Genomic DNA, 7,437 nt, shown 5'->3' on the forward strand with positions numbered 1-7,437 from the left:
ATATATATATATATATATTCTTTTAAAAAAAATTACATATTATTTTAAAGTACAAATTTAATTTTCCTGATACACAAACATACAATTTTTTTATTATAATTTATAAATGTAAAGTACCAACAGATTTAGTCATTTATTTTTTTTTATTGAAAAACCTAATTAATGACTTTAATTTTAATAAAAATATATTTTTTCAACTTCATTTCTTTCATCCATCAAATTAAAACTCGAAACCTTCTTACAAGTTAAAAGTTTCAAATTCAATTACACTCAAACCAAAATAACATCGTTCAAACACACTAAATTATGAAAATATTAATTAATAACTTTCAATTACACTCAAACCAAAATAACATCGTTCAAACAAACAAAATTATGAAAATATTAATTAATAACTTTCAATTAACGGTCACAATCCCATACTTTATCTTCTCTCAGGTGCACCTTATGTTGGAGTAGTGAAAGCATGAAACTTGAAAGAATAAATTCTCAATTTTATAACATAGTCCTTGATAAATCTTTGTTAATAATGTCCTGCTTAAATCTCGAGTGATTTTGGTGACCCAGATCCAGCTATGAGCTATTGTGAACCGTTTGAATAGCTTCACCTCCAAAACGTGACAAATAATGGAGCCACTTTAATATCTTTCAAGACCATATAATAAACGCAGAAAATTCAGATTTGAACTAATAAATCCCCACTAACACTCGCAAATAAATATTGGTCAAATGTTTTGGCTCACTCCCACTCACCCTTCTGATTCTCCAAATCCAATCAACCCAAGTGCCACCAAGTCTTCAAATTGGTCAAGCATTCCAAAACCCACACTCCAAACAAGTTCATGAACCTTCCTTCTTGATTCATCTTTCCTTGCTCCTAAGTCTCCACAAACCACAAGACAAGTTATTCCAAGCCCAAACACAAGCTATTAGGCTATTACGTACATTTAATTATATATATACCTTTCCATTTTCTTTATGTTCATAGCTTAATCATAAAATTGAAATGCAGGTTGCCCTTCAAAATCAAACCAAAGAAAGACCACAACTTCCACCAAAGATGTGCAAGAGAGGGGACCTCTCTATTGGTCACAAGCATGATTGTTCAACCACGTTAGTCCGGTCCAGACCGGGCTGCACGCGCTTGAACAACCGACCCGGTTCAATCCATTGTGGTTTTGTGGTGCCAAAAATGCCTCAAGGAAACAAAGAGGTATTGAAAAGAGCACTAAGTCCACCACCAACACGAAGGATTGGGCTTAGATGGTTGAATTTCAGACCAACCCCAAGCAAGCTCTCCAACATGTCCACGGCTTGATTTTCTTTCCTTTTCTGGTTTGGTTAATATTGGATATAATTGTACAATTGTGATTTAAGCTTGTTCTATATATTCCTATAAGTTTCTTCTAAAAGTTTAATTTTGCAGTTGGGAAGAAGAAGATCTTACTTGATTAGGTTCATATGCTATGGCATAATCCTAATGTTGTACTTTGTGTCCGATTAAGTGAAATTAGATCCGGAGGCTTGTTGTTTTTCTCTTTCTCTTAATTTAGATGAACTTTCCAATAAATATTAATAAAAAAATAAAAAAGGTAAAATCAATCAAATATTTTTTATATGTTAAAATCATCTCATGTACTTTAACATTTTTAGAGACTCTATTATCTATTTTTTTTCTAAAAACAATTAGATGTATAAATTAATTTTTAACTTATGAGTAAAATTTGTTTTTTCTTATTTTTTAAGTAATAAATTAAAAAATAATTCCAAATTGTAAAAATTTGCTACTATAAAAAGAAATTATTTAAGTACATAATACGGAGGGCATAATTTTTTCTGCGAACACAGGTGATGCTCATACAAAATTGAATGGTTGTATGTGTCGAGTATGAACTCATTTTAAAAGTTTATCAGGATAAGAATGTTTTTCATGAGTGTAACCCACGGCAGAATGCCTTATCAAAAAGTTGTTGGGGGGAAGAACATTAGCTATAACTTTATGAAGAAGAAACTAATGAAAGTTTGGTGTACTCTGAGCAGAGATTTCAACATTATGGATGTAGATAACGGATTCTACATGATTAAATTTGATCTGTATGAAGACAAGAAGAAGCTAACCACTGGTGGTCTTTGTATAATTTTTTTATTTACCATTATTATTTGCTAGTCAGTGATTGGAATATGTGAAAGTTGATTAATTACTTTGGTCTGGATTCGCTTTCAAATTAAATTTTTTTCTGTCCATCAAATTTCAAATACTTATTATTAATCGGAATTAAATTTGGTCCATAAGTGTAATGTTTTTCACAGCAGATGAAATCACATGTACAAGTGTTTAATTTATTGTTGAAACACAAAGTGGATTATATAGTGATGGTTTAATGTTTCAGTTGAAGCAGAATCCTCAATAGCATTCTCCCTCTGTATGCACTGGCGATCGCATATGCCACTGATTAAACAAGGCCCTGACCATGTTCCACTAGGCTTGTTGCAGATTGCTTCACCAACACTAACCTCTGAAAATACAGACAAAGGAAAACAAATCAGAAAAGATATAATCACCTTAATTGGTTGGTTGGACCTCCAGAGATATATATATGGTTAGTTCTAATTAATGGTGTCTCTTGATCATATCATTTATTTTTCCTATTGTGCTATTAATGTTTTGCTTTCTTTCAAATCCTCTAAGTAGTTTCCTCTTTTCAATTCAAACCAATAATAGTATATGGTAACTCGCAAGAAATACTATAACTAATTTTGGAATGAATTAAGTACCGAGAAACAAAATACCTATGTTAGACAAGATGCTAAAATCGGTTTTCTGTGCCTGCATATGATCTACTTGACTTGAGAATATAAAATAATAAGAGGACGTTTAAAAGAGATTGCTTAGATATATAGAAGTAGCTTGTTTTCTTTTTATAATTATTTTTTCCTAAGGTCAAACTCAGATCGAGCACTTTCCCCTGTAAAAAAAAAAGGCTCTGAACACTTTCAATCCAATACTTGTTTTTACTTTTTAAATTTTTTTAGCAAGTCTTACTATTACATATCACTTATTTTCACTTTTTATAACTTATAGCCTCTCTCCTCTTTCTATACTAACAATTTAAAAAGTTTTACTAAATAGACCCCACGAGTGAACTCAAATAGTTATCGTTGACAGATGCGATTTTTTTTTTATCATAATTAAAAATTAAAAATCTTTTCTAGATTTTATGATTGCCTGTAAGCTTGGTTAAAGGTTGCTTGTGTTAATGGCCAGCCCCGCCACTAGTCCACAAAAAATGGATTGGTGCACATTGGTTCATCTTCTAATGGTAGAATGAAAATTTTGGTCTATCCCGCTTTGAGATGGATTCACGGGTTGATGAGTCCACCCACTAGAAATGAAAAGAAAAAAGAAAAAAGAATTTAATATTTTATTCCATAAAATCAATCCAAATGAACAAATTTAGTTAGAGAATATAAAGTATATCAATTGTTTATCATAAATTTGATTTTAATATAAATTTTCTTAATAATATTAGAGAAATTGAATTTATAAAATAATATAAAAATAATAATAAATATATATTTTGATTTTTTGAATAATACTGTAAACTTATAAAAATACAAAGTGGCGATCCAAAGCCTACACAACACCAAGTCAAAGAAAGAAGAATGGTAGTTCCGAGTCTAATATGATAGGAGATGCACATGCCATTTATTTGTAAGATATAAGGCAACTTTCAAATTAATTAGAGAATGTATTGCAACTAGTGAGAAAAGAACTTAGCACAATTTGAAGGGTCTAGTAAGAGAACAAAGGTTCAAGCTTCTAGAGCATCCTCATACTCTTCTAATCTAGACACATCTGTCAAGTTACAAGCCAATATTACCTACCATGGTTTGTCCATGGGGACAAAAGCAGCAAAGAGGAAGGCAATAATAGAAAATTGGTTACTCAACACCAAGAAGCAACAAGAAAGGATGTGGAGCGTGCGATAGGGAGTGTTTCAATCTCGGTTAGTGATTGTGAGTGATCCTGTGCATGCTTGGTAGATGTATACAACCAAACATATGTTATACTACATAACATGATTATGGAAGGTGAATGACACACATATAATTAATGGTAATTTTGACAATTCATATTAACATTTTATCAATGATGTCTCGACATTGAACATATATATTGGTTTCTATCCGGTTATTTAAGCATATGGGCAAAGGAGAGAAAAAGTTTATGATGAGAAATATTATCAATAACTTCAAGCAGAACTTGTGAAACATATTTAAATTTTTTTGGCATGATAATAAAAAGAAGTTTTTAATTAGTTATTGTTTTAATTATGTAATTTTTATAGGTGTTATTTTTGTGTGAATTTAATTATTATCATCATTTTAAATCAAATATAACTTAATTATGTTTTTTTTATTTTTTATTATAAAAAATATTTTGCATATATAATAGTCTAAAAATTTCTTAAATTTTAAAATTTAATTAATTTATAAATAAGACAATTGTAACTTAATAAACATATTATTAATAAAATGTAATGATGTAAGTTTTTTGGGAATCCACCGGAAGTACCAACGGAGAATTCCTCCATTGAAGTTGAAGAGATTGAGTCATTAGAGATGCTTATATGGAAAAAAGTAAAAAATGAGTGATGTGCACAAGCGAATTTCATTGAGATTAAAGCACCCAAAGAAAATCGTTTCATTGGAGTTGCTCAAGAAAAATCATTTAAAAAAAATTCATCGAGAAGAAAATTTCCTAAAAATATTCTTATTGAAAAATAATTCCTTAAAACAATCACATCTAAGAGGTCATTATTCTAAATTTTATACGGAAGGTATATGGTTCGAGAAGCTTAATTAATCGTTTTGCCTATAAATTGTAAAAGGATTGTTATAAACGTTACCAGTTTTACTTTACAAACATGTTCAACAATGCATTATATACTATTTTACACGCATCCAATTAAAGCTTTTCGGAGTAACTTTTGATTCTTTAACGTGAATTCGGGATGACTCAATCATACATGTTAGATTTTACGTTAAAAAAATTAATTTTAAATCTAACATTAATTTTAGATAAATTATGTGGATGTAGACACACCATTTATAAAGCTTTTTTCGGACACCTCTCCATAATACCGGATATGTACTATTTTGAGAAAAAAATTCTAAAGTACAACTGTTTCTTGTTTGCCTTTGGAAATCCGGTTTGGCCACTGAGACTTCAGTTTTTCAGTTTTTTTTTTCTTTTATTTATTTATTATTTATTATAAATTAAAATTTAATTAAAGTTAAATATTATATTATATAAAATTATTTTTAATAGATTTTAAAATTATTTATTTAATAAATTAATTTTAGAAAAATTATTTTATAATTTTTTAAAGAGAAATATAAATATGAAGAAAAATATAAAAATTGGAAAAAATTATAGTATAAATTTGTATTTATGTTATATGTAATTTTGTAATTAAATTTACGTTTTGTTGATTTTTTTATTATGTTCTTAAAATTAAAAAAATAAAATAAAATTAGTTAGTAATATTAACATAAATTAAAGAAAATATTGTGAAAAAATAATTGATACATTTGTTTTACAAAGTAGACAAAATTTTAAATTGTAGTAACAGAGAAGATTGTCAACAATAATGCAACATATTACAAATTACAATTACAACCCAGATATGACAAAACTAATGATGAGCTGGGATATGTTATGCAGGATATATATCTTCTTCTATTTGGATTATTGATTTGTTAAACATAACCAAAATTTCTATTGTGCAGAATCGTTTTCCATAGTTGGATTGTGCTAATACCTTTAGCACATCTTCATCATTTTTTAATTCTGTTATCTCTCATCAAAATTCTCAAAGTACACTACTTTGAGAATTATTTCTCAAAGTGCACTAGTTTTGCTTCCTCTACGGGAGTCGGGTTTGACCACCCCGACTTCCCTTCGTATTCTTTTTTTTTTAAATTAAATATTATATTATATAAAAATATTTTTAATTACTTTTAAAATTATTTAATTACTAAATTATTTTTTTAATATTGATTAAATTAATTTTTTTATTAACAAAAATATACATATAAAGAAAAATATAAAATTGGATAAAATTATAGTATAATTTTTTATTTATGTTAGATGTAATTGTGTAGTTAAATTTATGTTTTGTTAATTTTTTTTTATGTTCTTATAATTAAAAAATAATAAAATTAGTTAGTAGTATTAAAATAAAGTAAAAAAAAAACACCGCGAAAAAATATATGACACATCTATCTTATAAAGTAGACAAAATACTCAAATTACAGTAACTGAAATGATACTCGACAATAATGAAACATAATAAAAATTACAATTACAACGCAAACATAACAAAACTAATGAGGATCTAAAATATGTGGTGCAGAATACATGTCTTCTTCTTCTATTTGGATGACTGGTTTGCTAAAAATAACCAAAATTTCTATTGTGCAGAATCGTTTCCAATAGTTGGATTGTGCTAATACCTTTAGCACGTTTTCATCCTTTTTCAATTCTGTTATCTCATATTCAATCAAATTTTTGGAATACTTAGAATGACCTGGTTGTCGAAAGAACAATCGTCTAATCAATTGTGATCCGTGAATTCCATTAGGGGGAACCCCTATAGGTGCAACTTGCTTGATTAAATCCTTGAGTTTTTCCATGCCACATCCCTAAGGAATGTCAAATCTTATTGGATTAGTTCCAGTAAAGGAGTAACCCAAAAACTCACCTTGACGTGGTATGTTCCACTTCCCGTTGTAATACATAATTGCATCATGAGTAGGAGTGATGGTTGATTGAAGCAGTTTGAGTATAGCATCCGGTGTTCTAATAATGGTACATAATAATTCTATAGGGCCAACACACGAGTATTGCTCATTGCACATTAACATTGTATAAACATCATCATCATTTTTCAATTGTAGAGATTGAAAAAAAATTTGCTGACCTGCATCTATGAATGGCTGTCGGTAGTAGATTTCATCCAGTAATTAGATCATTGGTTAGTTGAAGGGTGTTGTGCATTCTACGCTTCAGTGTATCAAAAGAATAGTCGTTAGGAACTCGCATTGGTGTTGGAGTGAGACTTTGAAAATAAACACCAGTTTGGTTGTGAGTGATTGATCCATTTGGAAAAATGAAAGCTAATCTGGAGTTAGCAATGGTCTGACTGCTTGTTTCTCCCAAAAAATGACATAGTAATAAGATTGAATTTGGTTTGTGAAATTATGTTGTGTGAGATTGTGTGTTTGTATTGTGTGTGTTGTGTTATTTATAGTTGTATGGGTATTCTGCCACGTTGATGTATATTGGAATCCAATGTTTCTTTTTCCCTAATAAGTGATGTAACAGACGTCCATTATAATTTCAGAGTGAACAAAGAGATTATGAGTTATCCA

General features: G+C 28.9%; 1 long non-coding RNA gene across 1 annotated transcript; it reads left to right on the forward strand.

Annotated features, from left to right (window-relative positions):
• Nucleotides 1-750: 750 nt before the first annotated feature.
• Nucleotides 751-4,145, forward strand: LOC121174975 (uncharacterized). The gene is made up of 2 exons (XR_005891849.1): nt 751-2,600; nt 3,763-4,145. It is a non-coding gene; the product is annotated as an uncharacterized lncRNA (long non-coding RNA).
• Nucleotides 4,146-7,437: the final 3,292 nt, after the last annotated feature.

The sequence above is a fragment of the Glycine max genome, chromosome 6 (genome assembly GCF_000004515.6).
Source record: "Glycine max cultivar Williams 82 chromosome 6, Glycine_max_v4.0, whole genome shotgun sequence".
Taxonomy (NCBI): Eukaryota; Viridiplantae; Streptophyta; class Magnoliopsida; order Fabales; family Fabaceae; genus Glycine; species Glycine max.